Genomic DNA, 22279 nt, shown 5'->3' with positions numbered 1-22279 from the left:
ATGCATAATTTCTGTATGCACATCTGTGTGCAAAGGTGTGTTCACATGTGTAAACACAGGACCAATGCGTGCAGGATTATTTTTCTAGCTCAAAGCTACATGTAGTATGAAAGTATGCAAGATTGGGGTTCTAGTCTCCACCGTGATTTATGCATCTGCCTTCTGAGACTGCAGTCAGACGAGAGATTTTGGATCAAATTTTCCCTGAGATTTTATGTAAAAAAGGCAGAGATGACCACCTGCAGACTGAAACTGAGTGTTCTCTTTTAAAGTTGACAAACATTGGCTTCTTTTTGTTATGCCTTTTAACAAAGTTACCATTTAAAAGTAAAGATATGCATAAAGGTTAACTATCACACTCATTTAAAGTGCTCCTCAAATTTCCAAGAGGAGAAAGCGGTATCTTTTTGCCAGTGAAGGAGAGTGACGAAAGAGAGTGATTCAAAGCAGTATTATCTGTATTCTTAATATAAAATTCCTAGACTTTGGATTGTGTATAATGGTATTTCATCTATTCTTTTCTTCTGGAACCCTTCCTTCCTTCTGTGACCTTTTGTAACTCACACTCCAGTGGTTTATCTGCAGGTTTTAGCATGTTGTATGGTAGTCTTCATACTTGTAATAGAGATCAACATTGCAAACTTCTCACTTCGCACTCTAAGGAACTACTGGAAGGACGTTCCTTTCATACGATGGAAATATTTATCTAATTAACTGTTTATCTATAAGAACCCACAGTTTATAATCTGGCCCAAAATATTTTTCTAAAACCTCCTCCATCTTCAAAGATGCACAGCAACCCAAAAAAGATTTACGTATTGAGGAATTAGTGGGTAGCTGACTTAATAACTCTCCATCTGTTGAGTTTTAAACATGATGCACTTGACAAGGTGCAACAGATAAATACAGTAACTGCCAATGAACCTCCCAAATAAAGTGACTTCTTAAAAAAAAAGCAACTGTCTATAAATTCACTTCCTATTTTTTTTGTTTTCACACAGGGTGAAAACAAATATTATTTGCCCAAAGCATTCATAAAAGTGAACTGCTCGCCAAATGAGGGAGGCTATGAGACACTGGCACAGGTTGCCCAGAGAAGTTGTGGATACCCCATCCCTGGAAGTGTTCAAGGCCAGGTTGGATAGGACTTTGAGCAACCTGGTCTAGTGGAAGGTGTCCCTGCCCATGGCAGGCGGTTGGAACCTGATGAATTTTAGGGTCCCTTCCAACCCTAACCCTTCCAGGATTCTATGGAAAGTCCGATGGAATTCAAAAGGCGTTTTCCCTTCCCTCTGAATCCCAAACAGACCACCCTCACGGTTCATGCTGTGAAGCTTCATCCCACGGAGGTGGCCAAGGTTTGCCTGCCCCTGGCGCTCCCGCCGCACCGAGTCACGGGGCTGCAGGGAGCCCCGTCTAATGAGGCGCCGTTCTCGTTGAACTGACGCGTCGTGCCCGGTGACTCGGACCGGGCAGAGCACATAGTTCCCCACTCTCTGTTGCGGGCGCATGACTTCGAGTCTAAACTTGCAGATAGCTTTGGGTGCTCCCCCGTGCCCCAGGAGTCAGGTTCATTAAAACCCCACTAAGCCGAACGATGGGTACAAGTTGCCGGCCCGCGGCGGGCAGGCCCGGGAAGGCAACGAGCAGGTCGACGGGCAAGGCAGGCACGCTGCCACCGCTCGCCTCGCTGTAGCGAACCCAGCTCCTAGCGGGGCAAACTTCGCCCTCGGCCTCCTCACCGAGCGGGACAGCGCTGCCCACCCCGCGCACGGTGAAGGGCTCCCGTTCCACCCTCGCCCCGGAGGGTCCCGTCCTGCCCGCCCCGTTGGCGGGGGCCCCCGCCCGCCGCTTCTTCCTGGTTGCGGGCGGGCGGGCGGTGCCGGAGCCGCCGGGACGCACCTCCCGCGCAGGTACCGGGGCCAGCGCCGCGGCGGTAGCAGCCGTACTTTGAAGGGGAGGGTCGGGGGCAGGCAGAAGCAAGGGAGCAAACCGCAGAGCGCCGGCACCGAGCGGGGGAAGCGCCTCACTCGCCGGCGGGCGGAGGAAACGCGGTTGTGCAGCTCCTGAGCGCGGTGTGGAGGTTTCTCCCGCCCTCCCGTCTCCATCCCTGCCCCTCCCGGTGGGTGGCCGGGACGGGGGGGTGCTGTCCTTCCGCACCTTGGCTGTCCTCGTTGCATGCACGCCGGAGCGCCGCAGCCCAGGAGGACACGACGGGTGCGTTGTGATTTACTCCTTTATTTATTATTTTCTTTACATGCGGTTTCGCCGCGGGGAGCGGAGAAGGGCCGGCCGCGGGTCTGGCGGGGTCCCCCCACCGCCTCCGGGGACGTTCCCGCTCCGCACGCTGGACTCCGCCGCGTTTGTTGTTGTGCTCCGGGGAAGGAGGCGGTAGAGCGAGCGGTTCACCCGGGGCGGGGGGGGGGGGAGAGCGCTTCGAGTTGTCTGCTTCCTCTTCGTCGTGGGTGCCCCGCGACCTCCCTCCTTGGCGGGGCAGCCGCGGGGGCCTCGGCGGAGGGCGGGCGGCGCTGCGGGACACCTGGAGCAGGTGGCACAGGCGGGAGGTGGCCGCTGGGCTCCCGCCTCCCCGCGATTCCGCCTGCGGGACAGGTACCCGCGGGCAGGCCATCGGCGGGGAGCGGAGGAGAGGGCAGGGACGTGTCTCCTCGCCGCCGCCGCGGGGGGCTGAGGGGCGCCGGTGCCGGTCGTTACATAACCGGGCGGGCGGGGGGGTGCGTGTGGCACAGCCCGCCGCGCCCCGGCCGGCAGCGAGAGGCCCGAAGTCGGTACCGTGGGCTTCCGGTTTCACATGGTGGCCGTGCCCGGAGCTTCAAACAGAAACGGCCGACTTCTCTTTTTATATTGTTTTCTTCTTCCTTTTTAACCTTACGGCGCTGGCGGGCAGCTGGGGAGCGGGACAGGTGCTGCCCCGGCCGCCATCCCACCGGCTGCCCGCCCTGCCCTGCCTGGGCGCTCGCTGGCTCTTACCAGGGATTTTCCTTGAAGCTCCTGTGAGGGAAGTGTGAGGTGCGCCCGGCGGCGGGAGCCGGCCGAGAGTCCCCCGGCTCCTGTCAGCAGCCCCAGGTCCCCGCTGGCACCACCACTTTCTTCTCTGTCACCGGCTTGGCTTGGTTTGAAGCTGCCGTACCTTTGGTGCTTGTCGCCCACCGGCTGTGCGGTTTCCGTGGAGGGTTTGGCAGTGTTTAAAATAACTCGGTGTGCGGTGGGCTGCAGCGATGGGGAAGGCTGCAGGTCCAGTTTCTTCTTGTGCTCCTGGGGACTTTATGAAAATCGCCACATAATTTGTCTCGGGAAGGAAGTAAACACGTATTTTTGTAATTTTAAGTAGGTCAGTCACGGTAGTGTTTCCTGTGGGCATCATGTTTGTCCTTCAGTATATCAGATGCTACATTTGGACTGATGTTGATTTAAAATAAATATGAAGAAACTGAAAATAAAGGCTTTCTTGTGGAGAAACGGAAGTTTTCCCCCTTTTCAGAGGGACCAGAATCGAGTCTCAGGTGATCAGGAGTGACAGCTGTATATTGTACTGTTTTATTTCTGTAATATCTACTGATTAGCATGCTGAGATAAATAATAAACATAATTTTGTGTTTATGGAGTACTGCTAGTTCACAGATCCAAACAAGTTAACGTGTAGATTGTGGGGCGATTGCCTGTAAGGGCTTGAAATAGTTCCAGCTTGTCCTGGCTGGAAGGATGATGAAGTGCTCCCTGTCAATCAAGGTAAATAATAACAGAGTAAAAGAACAGTTTTGTTTTATGGTAATGATTTGGTTACTGTTGGTGGTGGAGTAGGAAACAGTTCTCTAAGGTCTTTAAATGGTCTTAGAGCAGTTAGTGGTAACTGATATGACTCTGTCAAAGTGCTCAAGCATTATGGATTAGATACGTTCGTTTTTTGCTCAAGCATTACGGATTATATACGTTCATTTTTTACATCAGCTCTGCTTGTATGCTTTCTGAATTACTGTAAAGAGCGCTTATAAGAACATTAAAAATGCTGTACTGGGATACACCAAAACTTCTACTGGCAGCAGCCAAGAGGAGGTGAATGGAGAGGACCATGACAGGGAGAGCTTGCAGTGATGCTTCTCCAGAACACACTCTCCAGGAAGGTGGGGCTCAAGGATTCCCTTGGGTAGAAATGTTGCCTTTGTGCTTGACAGACACCAAGTTTGGGTTTGGGTTTTTTTTCATTTGCTTAATCCTATACAGTGGTTTTTTGAAGCCATGTAGACTTTTAGTAAGATAACAGAAAGGCATTTGAGGAAACAGGTAACCAGGTGGAGCATTTTACAGACATTATTGATCACTAATAAGATGGTTTAAGGACAATTTCTAACTTTGCAAAGGCCTGTGCATAGAAGTTACATTAATGGATATTCATGTTGCAAGCCATGTTCATGCATTAGGCTCTGAGATAATCCATCTAAAATAAAGGTAATAAGATAGTGACTTAGTCATTATTGCAGTGATGAATTTTGGCCCACCACAGGCCCTTTATTCTATGATAGAAATTGCAGCACATTACTCTAAAAATAGTTTCATATTTTCAGTTGCTTAATTTTGTGTGTTCATGAAAATTTTAATGACAAAATCGTTCTTGTTTTGGGCTTTATTCCTCATAGTCATATCCCATATGATACTAGTCAGCTAAGGCCTTAAATCCTTTTTAAAGACAAGCTTGTCAGAATTCTAAAAATCATGGGCTCAAAAGATCCTGCACATGCAGAGAAGGATTATATCAAGGCACGGCAACAGCCAAGACTTGACATTGGTCACCCTATGAAGCCATAGCATAACTGGGACATGCTTTCAGTTCTTTGCAGTTCTGAGAGTTGGAGAAGATGAGTGTGATGGATTACAAATGAAGGTACGTAGAATGGTAATGGCAGGATCAGGGAAGAGAGCAACCCGTCCTATGTGAGTGCCAGTGTTCTTTTGGTGTTGCCTGAAGAAACACAGAATTTGGAAAATTGATGCTTAAGTCTTAGGACTGCTGCATATGCACAAACTTCCTGTTTATTCTTTTTGTGATGTTTTTACTCAGTACTTGATGTAAATTACCCATATGGTTTAAATAGCCACTTCAGCTATTTATTCTATCAAATAGAACACATCATTATAGTTTAGGCTCTAATTACTCTGCTACAGGATTGTTATGACTAAAGAAACACTTTCATTATAAACTGTTGGAGAAGGCAGATTAGACTGAAATCTACATTTTATCTCTTACTTGCAGCGTAAGTAGCAGAAGTTGTTAAGTGTTCAAAATGATACCTACTAACTGTTCTATATTAACCTTTTACCTGCCAAAAGGAAGTGGTGTGGAAATAGGTAAATGCTCATAATTAGAACCTGGGCAATTTGGTTCAGTTTTTTACTTACCAGAGCTATATTGATTTAATTTACATGAGAACATAACAATTTTTGACAGTCCACACACTATATGGGCTAATGTGGATAAAATTTAGCATTCTTTGGCTAACATACTGAAAGCATAACCAGTGTTTAATGAGGGAGAAGGCTGGAAAGTTTGCAGTCTAAGGCTCTGATCTGGCATACAGGTTTAAAGTGTAAGCTCTGTCATGGATTAAAGGATAGCAGTCTTCTGGATCATTGGTGAAATGCCCAGTCCTGTAGTGTTTAATTACCTGAATAATTTTTCTCTCAGGCAAGATGTCACGTTGAAGCTGTGGGCCGTGTTTTCTGTGGTGAGGCTCTTATTTAAATAAAGAATACCAGTGATAAACAACAGTAGGTCAGGAACTTTTAGCTGCAGTTTCGAATACAGCTGGCTCATAGTCTTTTATGAACAGGTCTTCTCTGTTTTTTTTTAAATGCTGTGTCAAAGATAGAAAGGAAGAAAGCCATTACAGTTGTCCGGAATTGTTAGGTGCTTCCAAGAAAAAATCGGCAGGTCACTGTCATTTCTGAAGAAGCCTGAATTTATATGTATATTAATAAATAAATTAGCAAGCAGTGGAAGAAGAATCAGAAAAAGGATACATGCTTTAGAGCTTGGATGCTCAAATAACTTGTACAACTGGAGTTTCAGACAGGTAAGACTAGGCTCCAGTACTTTATTTGCATATTACTTATATTAATACCCGTTTTCTGGGGCACCCAGAAATTAAGCACAAACTGCTTAATTTGGATTTAATTAGATAATCAATATAAAATAAACAAGTTGGTCTCCGAGAGACTGATCCAGTTGCCAAAGGCAGTGGCTGACTTCCGTGGAGATTAGAACTATATTACTGTAGCCTTCAGTCATAGTTCTGAGTCTTGTCATGCTAATCATTCTGCAGGCAGATTGTTCTCACCCTGATGAGACAATGTGAGAGTGCTGCGTTTGAGCTGAAGGAGTATGGTATGGTGATGCCTAGTAGGTTATTAATTAAAATGTCACAGTTGAAATCTAGTTCTCTAGGGGTTTCATAAATGTTCGTAGTTATGTAAAGCACCATAGAATTAGCTGTGGTTGGAAAGGGTTGCGTGAAAGTTCATTGGTGGCTCTCCCCTAGCAAGACAATGATAGTGTCTAATCTTACATATTCAGTGATGTTAAATAAAGCCTATGCCACACTCTGGTTTAGATTTTCTTTACTTAATCATCTTGTTCAAATCACTGTGGATTTTCTGTATTTGTTTCTCTGGTTATTTTCATGTATTAGTAGCACATGAAGAAATTTCTCTCTCTTACCATCTAAACACCATAAGGTATCAAAGGTAATCCTGGTTTAATCGTTTTGTCACATGAACTTTTAGGTATAGCAGTAATAATTTTGATGTTAACTCATAGAGATGATTAATGATTTCATTAATTTTTTGAAGTACGAATTGTACTCATGTTTTTGCCAGCTGTTTTCAGAGTTTGGCTTTTGGTTGTTTTTTGTTGTGTGTTTTTTCTTTGGGGGAGGAGGGATTGCCTTTTTTTAAAAGAAATTTTCTTGATATCCAGGAGGTATCACTCACTGTCATCTCAATTTTCTACACCTCTTCTTCTCAGTTGAGAGGTTTGCATAGACTGACCTTTCTGTAAAAGCTTGATCGTCCCAGGTTAACTTTTCTGGAGAGCTTGTCATACAACTTCCTGATATTTCCTTTAAAGGATTCAGAAACAATTACAAATAATTTCTTGTGGCTAAAGAATTTCTAAGTGGTAGATACTTAAACAGTTCCTGACAACATTGTTTGGATTTTAACGTTCTGGGTTTCTCATTTTTGGAAAAAAAAGCTTTATGTGTCTTAAAACGCTCAGTTAAAAATAATTGGTTAATATAAAGTGAGATAATTCCTACGAGGCTTCTTGCATCAGTTGCAGTAACTGTGAAATCCCAGCTCTGTTGCTTGGAATAGCTGTAAATCTTGGACATGTCCCAGCAAAGCCCACACAAAGGGCACGTGAGAGAAAAACAAGAAATAACATGGAAATTTCCAGCCATTTTTTATTCTTCTGTCCTGAAGTGATTTTGAAATAACTTGGTAGGGAAGTTAGTTTTCTAAATCTTTACTTCACTATTGGATTTTTTTTTCTCCTCAAGCTTTTGTAAGGCCTTTTTTTTCCCTAACATTTGCAAAATTTCTTGGTGTATAATTGCAATTCTTAATACTTAGTTTCTTAAGCTTTTGGGAAAGCTTGAACATTTGGGAATGTTTAAATTCAATCCTTTCCAGATTGGTGAAGTTAAGAACTGAGAATCTAGCATCTATGGTTTGGAAGTGAGAGGGAAAGGAAAATCAAAGCAAATACATACCAACATATATTCCTGAAATTAATTCAGGCATGTAATGTTTTTGTATGTGTTTACCTGGTGCGTTATCTTTGGCTTCTGCTAGAGTTGAAATCTTTGGATCACAAGTGGAAATATGCTGGTTCTTAGCCTACTTCTTACTTAGAAGTCACAAAATTCAGATAAAACAATGCAGTTGGACAGGTTACAGCTATCTTTGAAATTCAGACACTTGAAAAATGAAGCTTAGCAGTGTGTACTGCTAGACACAAATAAAGCTGTTCTGGAGAAGATTTATGCATCTTTTACAACCTTTGTACCTGGTCTTAATGTTTGCTTTTAATCCTTGACTTTCTGAAAGAGATTTTTCAAGAATACAGTAGAGGGAATGTTGTTATTAAAGATACTGATATGTTCATCACACCTGGCTGCATTTTTGAGTGTGTTTTCTTGATTGTGGTCTTGCGAATACATTGCAAGTGCATGAAAAGTAATGGCTATGTGCAATGGATTAGGTTTAATCGAGGACTTGTGTAGTGCAACATCACCCTATCATCTCAAGGGGAATGTATTTGTTCTCCAGAGATTCAAAAAGCCCTGAAACATGGCTGTTCTGTAGCTGTCAGTGCCCTGCCAATTTTTGGTTTGGTTTTTTTTGGTTATAAATTAGGCCATGGTATTTTCCAGGTTAGAAGGCAACTGCATATTCTGGGTATCCAAAGGTGTTTCAGATAATAGTGTATAAGTAGCATATTTATATGTATCTGTAGCGTAGAAGCTGTTTCTTCTGTTGTGTCCAGGGATCTACTGACAGCCCTTTCTGGTCATAGTATTACCAAAGTGTGGTATGGTGGTAAGAAGCCAACCGTGAGGTACATTCATCTTTGGACATAAGGTGTTTCACTGGTAAAACTGTCACAGTAAGATTGGAGTTTCCATGTATTCACATTCCTAGTTTTCCTTGATAGATTTCAGACAAACTGAAGTAAGGTAGAGTGGCTTCAGGTTGGTGATACTGGTTGGGTGCATTAAGTGGTAGAGATGGTCTTTGCTGCCTCCTCAAATCTTTCTCACCAACCTAACAGTTAACATTTTCACCTTGTCCACTATAACTGACCACATCTTGCTCATTTCTCAGGCTTTGTATAGGCTGGGTTAGTGTCTTGGTGAAGATACAGCCAAGACTTTTGTTTTGGGTTTTTTTTTCACTGCAGCAATTTGGCAGATCCCAGTGACAGCTGCTGTTGTTCTCTCACCTTCAAATCTGTGTGTGAACCTGAGTGTTAGCTCACTGCTATTTTCTTCTGACTAATATATTTAATAATAGATATATTTAGAACTTTTATGGGCTTTCCATAGTACCCACTCCCAGGAAGTGTTCCTGGATTTCATGACAAATTCCTTGAGTAACCTAGACTCTCAGTTCGTCTCGGAAGAGATTCGTCAGCTTCTGGGATCTCAGTTAAATCCACAACATCTCATGGTTAATAGCAAAACATTGCTTTATGATGTTGTGTAATGTGTTTTAATGCTTTTCACTTACCTTTCTCCATCATTGTTATTTCCCAGATGTCAGCATCCCTCTTCTGATTCTAAACCAAAATCAGTCCTTCAGTTAAACTCTTTTGTTAAATCTTGTTAATTATCTGGATGAAAAGTAGTATGGAATATAATCTGAAAAGCTAACATAGGCAGAGCTTGCAGTGATTGCAATAAAATCATACACTTGTTCCTTTGAGCGTTAAAAAGGTGCAGTAGGAATTACGATGGATTTGTGTGTTGGCTGGTTTTTTTGTGTGAAGGACAGCTGTACAACTTCGTGTCCAGAAACAACCTATTACGGTGAAAACGATGGCAGCAAAGGCTGAAGCCAAACCAAGGGAAATAACTGACAGATGTTTTCAGTAGATACATCATATGTAATAAAATACTGATAAAGCAAAGCAGTAGCTATGCAGATTGACATGTCTCTCTGAGCTTTATCCATAAAGAATCATTATAACAGGAAGCTTTCTGACCCTTGTTGTGTTGCATTTGTAGTGTTTTGACAGCTCACACTATAGGAGAAAAACCCATAATCCCCTAAAGTACTAAAACTCACTGTCAGGTTGCGCAGTGATCCCATCTTAGTTTGGCTCTTTAGTGAAATGGTCACTGAAAAATAGTCAGCAGTTTGATTCCAGACATTTTCATCTCTACATTGCTTAGTTCAAAGGAAGAAAAAATGCCTGAAAAGTTAACCAAAAGACAGTGGTGAACTCTTTGGAAATGGTTGGCTGATGTGCTTCGTATAGTAGCAAAATTGGTGGTAGCAAAGATAAGCAGAATCTTTTCACATTTCTTAAGTCAGCCTTAGTGTTACCTCTCCTCTTAATTTTGTGAAAGTGGAAAGAAAACAAAACAGTGATGTTTTATTCACAGTTGTTTTTTAACTTAATATATGTGCTTAAATAATTGGGACTGACTTGAAAATAATTGCAGCTATTTTTTACTTTGGCTCTCGTAGGGCCTGTTACTCTTAAACTCTTTCTGCAAATGGTGGAATTACTGTATTGAGGGACTTTTTACTAAAAAAAGTGTGTGGCTTCTACAAATAGAAACTCCCTGGCTTGTTTTTTCGTAATCTTTTATCTGTACTATTACTTTGCCCTGACTTGTTCATGGAAAAGAGATAAGTATAAGCTTCTGCACAGCTTTCATCAGCATAGGCTGACTCAGCACTGTTCACCTGGAGGGTAGGCAGTAATTTGGCTTTTTTGTTGTTGTTTTTCAGAAAGATACGCTTGTCAAGTGGGAAAGAACCCATAATAGGCTCACAGGGAAAAAGTGTTGTTTTAATGGGAATTTTAGTAGCTGCTCTTCAACTGAATGCAGGACTGTTGGCATTGAAAAGTTCATCTTAAATTTTGGCTGACTTGTAGAGTTGTGAAATATTCTATTCTTCTCCTCCTCCTGTGGTAACAAGGTTTGTATGTAGTGTGGTTATTTGGCCTGGTTTTTTGTTGGGTTTTTTTTTTTCACCCTTAATTCTAACTCCTGAATGCTACAACCTTCTTTATTAATGAAAGCCCTGTAGGAAGAAATTTGGTTCCGACTAAAGACTGGAATTGTAGCCACAAGTAATAATTCTTTGTGCCCCTGGAAAGCAGGAGAAAGAAGTAATGAAAACTATTTTGCAACCTAATGGTCCTTTTATTGTAAACGGTTTGCACGTTTCATTTCTGAGTAATATTTTGTCCGACTGTTAGGCCTTAGTGAAGCCACAAAGAGCATATAGCAACAACAGAAGTATGCTCCTTGACTTAATGGAGTTATCTGGTACACCATCGTATTCAAAATTCTTAACTGCATTAGGGACTGCTGTATTAGCCATGAAGTGTATGATGTACCTGTAGTCTCTTCTTAATTATGATTAGCTTTTGGTTTTGGTGGCTTCCACCCTCACAGCTGCAGTGCTAAGACGTGAGTTAGGATTAATTGCGGTTAAGGTTGTTCAATTTTCCTGGCTCAGTGAGTCGAGTAGCTTTATAGAGGCTTTTGAAGGACATGTTCTGTTGGGCCCTTCTCAGTTGCATGACTAAATAAATACATACATATGCAGTTCTTTTGATTTGCATAAGTGCATATAATTCAGAGAAGGCATTCAGTTAACTGCACGTACGTAGATAATTTTTACAGGATGTTTTGAGTATGCCTGAAGTTTCTCTTGTCTTCCTGGACACATTGGGCCTAAATGTGCATGCTCTGTATAACATACGTATGCAATTTGAATGTGTATTTGTAGACTCATTAAGGTTAGAAGAGACTTTGAGGTCTCCAGTCCATCCTTCCGCCTGAAGCGGTGTCATGACTCATAAGATCAGACCAAGAAGCATGTGGCTTTGTTTAGTTGTGTCTTCAAAAGCTCCAAGGACAGAGATTCCACTATGTTCCAGGGCACTTGTTCCAATGCTTGACTACCCTCATAATGTATTTTATTCCCCATATCTAATAAAAATTTGTAGCTTCCCTCATTTCTGTTGACTTGTTCTGCCCCCATGCACCTTGGTAAAAAGCCTGGCTGCACTTTTTTAGTAACTTACTGGAAATTTGCTATTGGGTGCTTCAAAGCTTCCTCCATGCTGAACAATCCCAGTGTCTTCAGCCTCTCCTCACAGGGCATGTGCTCCAGCCGTCAGATGTCTTTGTGGCCTTTCACTGAACTTGTTCCAGTTGGCTGGTGCTTCATAGTGGGGATCCAAAAGTAGACCCAGTAGTCCAGGTACCAGGCCAATGGATCTTACATGAAGTAGAACAGTTGCTTCCCTCAGTCCAGTGGCTGTTGCCCAGTTGCCCAGTTCACATCTGTTGCCCAGGATGCTGCTAGCTCTCACTGCTGCTGGGTGCATTGCTGCTGGGTGGGCTGCTGATTCATGTCTCGCCTACCATCCTTCAGGGCTCCCAGGTTGTATTCAGCAGAGCTGCTTACCAGTCAGTCTTCATCAGGCTGTGCTCTCATGATGTTTCTGTCAGCCGTATTTAAGTCATTCTGAATGGCAACCCTACCCTCCAGTCTCTCAGCTGCACCCCTAAGCCTGGTGGTGTTTGCAGGTTTACTGAATGTACTGTACGCTCTGCCAGGGCGCTGTTAGATGTTAAACAGGATAGGGCCCCTAACCTATCCACTTGTAACCAGATTATAGGCAGATTGTGAACCATTAACAGCTACTGTTCGAGCCTAATGATAGAGACAGGGTTTTCATCATCTAAATTGTAACTTAGATTAGGTGCAAAGATCTATGGGAGACATTGTTGAGTCTTGCTACAATTCACGTAGGTGATACCACTGATCTCCTTTCATCAACAAATCCCATCATTTTATGATAGAGAACAATCATATTGGTCATGCGTGATTTGACCTTGATAAATCCATGCTGGGGATTCCAAATCACCAGCTTCTCTTTCATGTGCCCAGAAGTAACATCCAGGTGGGCATATGTCTGTACATACTGTGGGAGTAGATAGACTCACAACCAGTGAAAGTAGGGAAGACTGTGAGGCTTTCTTTCTCAGTGATCCCTCAGATGTGGCAACCTGTGCATAATCCCTTTCCTGCTCTTCTCTAGATGACCAGTTGTAGGTGATTAAGTACATGCTGGTCACAGGATGGAGCACCTGCATCTTGGGAATGTGGTCATGAATGAGTTGGGACTTCAGGTGACCTGGGGGAACAGGCTTGTTAGGAACATGATGCTGCTAGAGTGATTCTGGCTCCTTGAGGAATTTGCAAGAAATGAAGGTAGCAGCAAAAGTAAGAGTATGTTTAATAATTGTATTGGTTTGATAATTGTGTTGGTGATCTGCTTGTAGCCATGGGGCTTTGTTTCTCTTTTGTATTAATTTAGGTCCATTAGCTTGATAATAACAAGAAACGTATATGCAGGTGCCAATGAGAGGACATATAAAAAATCTTTATTTGTATCTTTATGTGAATTTAAAGCTTCTTTTTTTTGGTGGTGGTTTGTGGTGTGGGTAGGGTTTTTTGTGTATTTGGGGGGGAGAGGGGTTTGTTGTTGTTGTTGTTAAAACTTTTCCAGTCATGCGGTGGCTTTTTTTCTTCTAATCACCACTGATATTCCCTTATTGCTTATAATTTTTAGTTTGGTTTTTGGAAGACATCAGCAGCCCTCAAATGCAGTAAGACCCACAGTAAAACTGAGACTTGCTTGATTTGCACGTGGTAAAAAGCAAATTTAACCTGACGAACAATGATTACTCTGTGTAGTCGATCATGTATCCAGATAATTTTGTCATGTGATGATAGTTGTCCTCAGTTTCCTGTCCATGCTGTACAGAACTATACATTACATTTTAGGTATTCATTTTTATTCATTGCATTATTTAGGATTTGAAAAAACCTCTTGGGAGTAAGGTTGTAAGTAAGTTTAACGAAACATTTATCCAGCATCAGTAGCAGAACTAATTGTAAGAGTTATAGTTTCCAGTTTAGAAATGTTCTAGTAACAATCCTCTCTGTGGTGAATTAATCAGAAATACAGCTTTCATAATGTTTTGAATGGCATGTGTAATTAACTCATGATTTTAATGCTTCCAATAGCGTTTAATTGCAATAAGACTTTAATACAATAGATTGCAAATCATTCTCAGTATTTTAACTCAATTTTACATGTACTCCAGAATCATATTGATGATTTTTTTTTAAACTGAGACTGAAAAATGTATGCAGGGAAAAAGATGCTAAAAGGAAATAATAAATAGTACCTCCATAGTAAGTTTTAGATATGTAAGTTCTTACTTTCATATCTAATGTCAATGTCTTATATTTTGGGAATCTGTTTTTATGCTTTAATTATTTGTGAAATGTAAAATCACATTTTCCTTCTGTCCAGTTCAGTAAATTGATGCCTGCAAATAAAAGATTAACATGCAAAACATAACGTTGGTAAAATATTACATTTGAAGATGGCCAAATGATTAAAGGTATTTCACAATCAGCCAGCTCTGTACTTTAACCTGGGAGAAAAATTCAGGGCTTTGGAAAGAGAGCAGTTGAGTAATTTCATGATCAGTCTTGCATTACAGCAATGATACTGGCACATGCAAGCATGGAAGTTGGTTTTGCAGTGTCTTCCTGATGCAAAACAATGTGATTGTCTTCAGTGGGCTTGATTGTATAAGAAAAGAACACCCAAGTAAGTAAGATCCAATGAATGCAAGATGATTTTAAGACTTTAGTGTTTGTTGTCACACTGATTTTACATAGATAATAAATAGATAAAATGGTTATTCTGCATATGTCTTTTGATGGGATTGAATCATTGTGTGAAGATTTTTTTTGAAGGAGGCATTGACTTAGTTGATTCGATTCCAGCTTGTAATTACATTCTGTTTGTATAAAAATTTCTCATGTAGTGTCAGTTGAATAAGTTGTCTGTCATTTACTGTTTTAAGCATTTTAAGTATTCTCTATTTAAAGGTTGCTGCAATTCAGAAATGTTTGAAATGATTCTTACTTGTATTTGGTTGAGAACCCTGTACCTTGAAATTACTGAACAGATTTTCATCTTTGCTGTAACTAAAAATTGCCACTCTTAAGAAACCATATTTTCATAATGGTTTTTGATTTAATGGTCCAACTTTACATAGAATACCAATTTTTGAGGTCTGGTATCACTAAAGTTTCTGAAAATTAAGCTATTATTAGATGAAACTCAAAGATACACTTAAATTATTTCACTTCAACCTCTGTCATAAAGAACAAGACCAGCTCCTCATCAAAGAGATTCTCGTGATTGCTGTCCTAACAGAAATTCATAACAAAGAACCTGAAATAGGCAAGTGAGAAAAGTGGTACCAGTTCACGTGAAACAGAAAATAAAAATGTTCAGGGGACACAGAGGCACGAAATTAGAGTTCAGACTGAATAACATGCTGAACAGCATTGCTATGGGACATCCATAGCATGTTTCTGGTGATGAGAGATTTCCTTCTGCTTGCAATACCTTCTGCAAGGTATGAAAAAAGTATCTCCTTTGTGAAAAATTATGTATTCTGGATTGTGTTTGGGTAAGGGCAGGCTGCAGTGTGCAAGGGGTAAACAAATGATGAGAAAGAAACTGATACTTGCAGGAGTGTTATGATGTGAAATGAGAAAAATAGTAATTGGTGCCAAAATTATTAGGCACCCTTGTTTCTCCTTTGTTGTGATACCATTCTTTTACCAACCTGTGCATCACTTTGCATCTGATTCTGCTATTATCTGCTTATACCTTTTCCACATGTGGCCTTTGAATGAGCATTTGTGGTATCACTTGCAAATCTCCATTCTAGCAGACAATTCATGTATAGCATAATTTTAAGTGCTTCAGGACTGGCTATTCATATGATACAGCTGGCAAGGTAAGGGAAATTTATGTGCATTCAAATTGAATTTAAGAGTGAATATAAGTCAACTGTGACTTATCCAAACTGATGAAATGATTACATGCAGCTTTGTTAAAAAAAAAAAATGAAAACACAAACAAGAAAAAGAAAAAACAGTTATGGTGGTGATTGCTTTTCACTTAACATACAAAGTCTGCAGTGCTGTTAGCTTATGTTTTTAAACATCCTTGCCAGATACTATGAAGCCTGTGGTTTGGGGGTGGGGCTGTGTTTTTGATCAGTTTGAGGGTTTTTTTTCCTCAGTGAATATTGTGTGCTTCTAGATAATAAATGGAGAAAACATTTTCTTTTTTTTTTTTTTTCCTTTTTTTTTTTCTCCCTACACTGATTTGTTTTTGTTTTGGACATTCACTTTAATTTTGGCAGATGCTCAAATACCAAACTGGGATTGGATTTACTAATTAGATTAGGGACCACATCTTGGCAAGTGTTGGCATAAAGGTCTGGCACTTGAAATGGGTCATCATCAGTTTATTTGGGAGTGAAAGGCTCCAGTTGCAATATCTCAAACTAATCAAAACCACTAACTTAGAAGAGCTGGATTTCCACTAAAAAAAACCCAAAGGAGTTACAGAACAGTTAAAAGCTCTCAGTATAACTTAATTGCTTGCAAACTGATTGATCCCTTATAATCGCAATAAAAGCCGGTTTAAGCAAGATGCTACATTAAATGAAAGACCCATTGTTTTCACTTGTAGATAACTCATGTAAGTGTTAAATGACAGGTTTTTATTCAGTTATGGTGTAATTTGTACTTAATAAAGTAACATGTATTAATGATGGCACTTTTATTGCTGTGAGCTGTTGTTGCTGGAGAATGCTACAGGTTAATTAAGAGTTGATAGTGAACAGGTTGGGTAGAGGTATTGTTTGAGGTGGGAAAGTAAGGAATTCAGCCATACCAGCAACTCGGTATCTATTTTCTGAAAGGTTTAAACTCTCTTAAGGAGTGGGATGGGAGGCACCTTGAACGATTGAATCAATGATATGATGCACACCGAGAATTGAAATGTCTGTTGCTGAGAATTTGTTATATATATGTGATACAAAGTTTAAGTCATTGAACAAATAGTATTTGTTACTGATTTCCCATGGTGGAGTGTTTACTACAGAGTGCTTGAGGAAGGGATTTTAGGGGCTATTTTCAAATATAATCTTGGAGGAGTGTTATGAAAAGATTAGTCAGTTTGTAAATGATTTGGGAAATAGGGGTTAAAGGGATTTGAAGAGCCTTGTATAAAGCACCTAGTCTATCTCGTGCTGAGAATTAGATGTCTCAGATTATTATCCAACATAGCCAACAAGCCTAGCAGAAAGCTCCTTAAAATCAGAATCTGTCCAAACAAAGCATGTTACACAGCTGATCCAGTTCCCAGAGCTGTGAGCAGCAGGGATGAGCATTTTATGTATGTTTCAACCTTTTCCTGAGGGGAGGTACTCACAGGCTTGCTGAAGAGCTGGTTAGCCAAGGCCCTACTGTGTTGTGTTTGGGGTGGAGATGAGCTCTGTCTCTTCCCCAAGGGGTTCAGACCTGCACTTCCCACTTCAAGGAGCAGGCTGCAAAGGTAGAGTAGAGGCTGTTGGGCAGGAGTGATGGTCCCTTTCTTCAGTGGCTGTGTATCTTTGTGCAGAGAGAGTTACAGTTTTCCTGTACTTTGTACTGATTACTTACAGGATAAAATGGATGAGCAGGAATTCATCAATGAACTCAGAGTGGGGAATAAATGAACTCAGAGTGTCCAGTATCCTACACCCCAGTGAAACCCAGCTGGCTAAAAGCTAGCACTTTTCGTTTTTGCTCTCCCTTTTCAGGGTATTGCTGGCTTTGTGATTTTTATTTTGTCTGGAGTTTTGGTTATTTTACGTTTTTTAAAAGCCAGTTGTCAGTATATGAACCGGTTCAGCACACGGTAGTCTCTCTCTGCTCCCCCTTCTATCCTGCAGTGCCCCAGGTACACTGTCTAGAACTGTGGACTGGAATATCCTCAGGCAAAAGGAGTCACCTGCGTCATTTCAGGCTGTTCTGCTATGGTGAGAACCACTCCATTCACACTGTCTCTGAAATACAGTGGTCAGACTCTTGCTTTCTGTCTTGAACATAGCTAGGTTTTCCACTCTCTGCTGATTCTTCCAGAGCCCTGCTCTTCTGATACTTAGAAACATCCTGACTTTCACCTTAGATTTATATGTGGGCAGCATATATTTTGTCCTCTTCTAACACTCATTTAGCTTTGCTTTACTTAGGCTTGACATGTCATAGGCTTTTAGTCTTTTCCCTGTGTAATAGGCTCTGACTGCTCTCATAGTCTTTGCATCTGTTCTAGTAAAAAATTTATGTTGTTAAATATGGCTAACCAGAATTGTACCTTGTATTCAGATGAGGTTATGCTAGTGGCTTGTACGATGACATTAACTCTTCCCTATTTTGACTGGAAATACCCCTTCATGATACAAGGTAGATCTGTCTGTCTGTCTGGTTTTTTTGAATTTTCCCCTGCCAGATCACATTGGTGATTCAGTTATCCTGTGATCAAGTCAGACTGATCTTTCCCCTCAGTATCTTCTAAAATGATCACTGGTTTCCCACATCCTGTGTGAGTATGCTAATCACAAGCTTATTATCTAATGGTGTGGGTGACCTCCTGCTATAGCTGTTGAAAAAAAAAAAAAAAAAAAAAAAGGAAAGGCAGGGAGGGGGTATTACAGTGGTTTCCACTCTGTCTTGTGATAAGCATGAGCCTTATAGTTAGCATTTTCAGGGTCTGAGACAAAGGCTGCTGAATTAAGAACTAGGATGGCAGAGAAATAACCTCATTGTACATTGATGGGGTTCTGGTGTAAAATCATGTGAAGCTGCTTGTCCGTGTCATCGTGGCTGGAGTGTTGGTTTTTTATGACTGATTGCAGAACTTGAAGTCTGTGAAGCACTTGTAAAATAAGAAAGGACGTGTCTATTGTGATTATAACCCCCAGTATTATGTAGTAGCTGAGAATGAGGTTTTGGAATTACAGATCTGGATTTAAGTTTCTAATGTCTGCCTGTGCTGCTCAAGTGGGTCGTAAGTAATTTTTCATGTAATGCCCTTAACTTATCTCTGCCTTTGTTCTATATCTCTAATATGGGAGAAAGGTTTACCTCCTACTCATGTGTTTTGTATACTTATGTTGCAAGACCTTTAGGGAAGTAACTTCCTTGTTGTCTTTGCATACTGTCTGGAATCAGACACACACACCCCCTCTTGCTTCTCTTGCTTGAAGACTGTAGACCCTGTCAAGATTTAACAGTGGTATTTGAAACATTTTCTTCTTTTAAAAACATTCGGTTAACAAAGTAGAATAGTATACAAGTGCAACTTGTTCAAGAACAAGACATTCTTGTGATGGGTGCTGTGAATATTATATATAAGCTGCTTAACTTTGAATCATATAGTGGATTTAAGGCATATTCTTGTAACCATCTTTGAAAATGAATACACTGCTAGTTTACTTACTGAAACACATGTTTTCTTACTTTGTTGTTTTGATGTGTTGCCAGATTTTGTTTTTTGGTGCACTGAATTTGATGTAAATAGTGAGCTGTATTGGAAAACTATGCTGAAGAAACTAGTGTGTGGCCTGTCATGGTCTTTTGTCTTCCTTTTAACATGAAATAAGCAGTCTGATTTATTTTTAATGAAAGAAGGGGGAATAATTGTGTACATTTCATAGTTCTCATGTTCAAATAGAAATTTTTGCCCTGCGTCTGTCATTCTTCTCTTCAATAGTAATTTAGTAGTGACTATTTCTATACTGTCTTTGTATGTAGCCTGGGTAAAGGGTGGGAAAGCAACATCAGTACATGAAATTTAAGATTTAGATAAAATAAGGCAATGCTAAGTATGAGGCATGAGTACTTGAAAGCACATTTGAAGAAGCACAGAAGTGCAATAATTATATCGGGATGATGTAAAGACTTAAGTGGTTTCTCATGCAGATTTCAGTGCCAGAGTTGCTGCTGTTACTCATTAGCTATTTAAAATTCCAAGTGCAGCAACTCACAGCTTAGTGACTGTAATGTGCTGAGCCTGTGACATAAACAACTAAAGCCCAAAATACCTGGACTAAAATTCAATTTGAAAAGGAGGTAGATTTATTTATTTATTTCTCATGCATACAGTTATCCTTAGCAAAAAGTAATTTTGCATTCTCTGTTCAGAAGGGAAAGCAAACCATTGTATCATTTCCAGAGAAAATCCCAAGCAGATGTGATAATATCTGTGTTTCCAGGTAGGCATTCACAAGCACAGAAAAAATACTTCTCTACAGCTTTGTAGGTCACTTTGGTCTTAAATTTATTTATTGATTTAGGAGCAGAGGAATTTACAAATCCTTACTGAAATTTGATGAGCTATCACTTGCAACTTGCATAGAAAACCATTTCAAGGCAGAGAACTGTCTTGTCTGTGCTTGTCCTAGTGGGCTACAGATAATAAGTACCTGTTGGGAAGCTGTCACATGAACCTTGAACCTTGTTCCATGTCTTAAGCAGACTCACAAATGAAAGTACCAAGGACTAAGTCTCCATCAAATTACTTTAAAAATCATTTAAAGAACATAGTCTCATGCATGAACCCTCAGGAAATCAAAGTAGTAACAGAGAAGGAAGAAAGAAGTGAGAAACATAGTGCACAAAAAGTGAGAAATATAGGTATGTAGTTAAACGTACATTTTTTTTCATGTCAGAAAAGGACGATTGGGGTTTGTGTCTCCTTGGCAGTGTGTTTGTGGGAAGGGACATGACTTCACAGCAGTAGATTGAGCCAAGAGGGGGTCAACTTGGAGTACAGTGGAAGTTGGATCTTTTTTGTAATATCGGTATTTATACCAATGTAACAGAGGAGCATGTACAGGAAATCCATCTCTTGGTTGATACATTTACAGTATAGATAGATTATATATGAAGTCAGAACAGAGAGGGGGAAAGGGCAGAGAGGCTTTTTCCTTTTCTATTTATTTATTTACTTTTAAATTTTAATTGAGTTATTTAATTGAGAAGGATTTAATGGTTCAGTGTTTTCTCACAGTGAAGTTAACGGTGTCTGGAGAGAGTGAATCATCTTCTTATCCCATCTGTCAGTCTGTTGAATATGAGAAGATAAGAGCCAGCATACAGTGCCTTTGATTCATATGCTTTTAGAACTGCAGGTGTGCATTTTGTCATCAGTCTCTACAGTGTGTTAATGAGACGGTGATCATCAAAGTGGCTCTGTTCGCTGAGAAGCTTAGGTGGCCTACCTCACTTTAAAAGGGAGAACATACTGTTCACCATTTGGAGGGAACTTGTTTTTCTAAGCAGAGAACAGGAAAAAACGTGAGTCTTTAAATATATGTTGTTTTTATTCTCATGGTATGTTTTTATTTTTATGGGAAAACAGGAGTTAGGTCTTGTCTGATTTCAGAGTACTTTAATCTCAAAAGCTGACCATCTCCAAGTAACAAATAATGATACTTGTCTGTACAATGTCTTGATTGCTCTGTGCTTTTTCCTTGCTGGTACTGGTAAGATTATTACTTTGGCCTGAAATTGTGTGTAATTTGAATTTGTTCTTTTTTATTTTTTTTAATTGGTTAATACTGCACTTGTATATTCTTGTATGCTGGTTTATCTTTTTAACAAATATTTTAGCATTCAGGACAAGTGTATACCTTTTAGTTGTTGACTCATTGAGGCCAAGAGGTGAAGTCCACAGCTGCAGAGGTGTACTCCTAAAGGAAATACGGTACTTTAGAAGCAACGATAGTGGAAAGTGATGGTCATAAGAATCTACTGCATATCTTTACAATATATAGAATGAGGTTATGTTGTGTCTCTGTTCTTAGCCATTCTCTCTATAGTTTTCTCTTTTTTCCTTTTTTTTTTTTTTCCCTTAGAGAGTTTATGCAGTGTCAATGTCAAATTATTTTGTCTCTGGAGCACACAGGTGCTGGAAAAAAATCACCCATGATTATATGTCTGATCCTTTTTAGAAGGTTGAGAAAAATTGGTCCTTGGTCTTAGGTTTTGTATGCCATGCAGACCTAAGCAGTCCTCCAATGTGCGTGTGTGTGGGTGGGTGGAGAAGAAATCAGCCTGTTTTGTTGTGGTGATGTATATAAAAGACATTATGTAGCAAACTAAATGAACCCATTGATATTAATGACTAAGATAAAAATAGCCAATTTAATCTTAATTTCATCAGAGGGTAACATTTTCTTTTTGGTATAGGTTGAAGAGATGTGTGTGTTAGGCATGTATGTGGTCCTCTGTTCCCTAGACTAGGAATAGCTGTGAGGCATATATATCTTGGCACAGGCATGGATGACAATGAGGAGGTCTGTGTTTTGTCAAGCCCCTGAAGTGCAGGTGCTGCGGTAAAGCTGTAGCAGCACTGGAATGATGTGGATGTGCTGGGACCACCTGTACCTTGCCCCAGGTCTTTGGGCTGGTACCTACCTCCCCCATCAGATGCACTGTCCTCTCTTTTAAGGTGGAGGTGATTAAGGGAATTTCCTTATGACCCGGCAGATGGATTGACATAGAGTTCCCAGGGCTCCAC

General features: G+C 40.6%; 1 protein-coding gene across 3 annotated transcripts in view; it reads left to right on the top strand.

The window, feature by feature from the left end:
* Positions 1–1837: 1837 nt before the first annotated feature.
* The window catches only part of MBP (myelin basic protein), a 111069-nt gene continuing 90627 nt past the window's right edge, over positions 1838–22279 (top strand). For 2 of the 3 annotated variants that reach the window (XM_030485896.1, XM_030485914.1), the window contains exon 1: positions 1838–2217. The gene's annotated coding sequence lies outside the window, so the exon portion shown is untranslated. Of the gene's footprint in view, positions 2218–20930; positions 21055–22279 lie in introns of those variants that run through there. The other variant, XM_030485904.1, reaches the window with a different exon arrangement.

This window comes from Strigops habroptila, chromosome 1, assembly GCF_004027225.2.
Source record: "Strigops habroptila isolate Jane chromosome 1, bStrHab1.2.pri, whole genome shotgun sequence".
Lineage (NCBI taxonomy): Eukaryota > Metazoa > Chordata > Aves > Psittaciformes > Psittacidae > Strigops > Strigops habroptila.
Note: the sequence above shows the minus strand (reverse complement) of the source record. Positions and strands in the feature narration are given on the sequence as shown.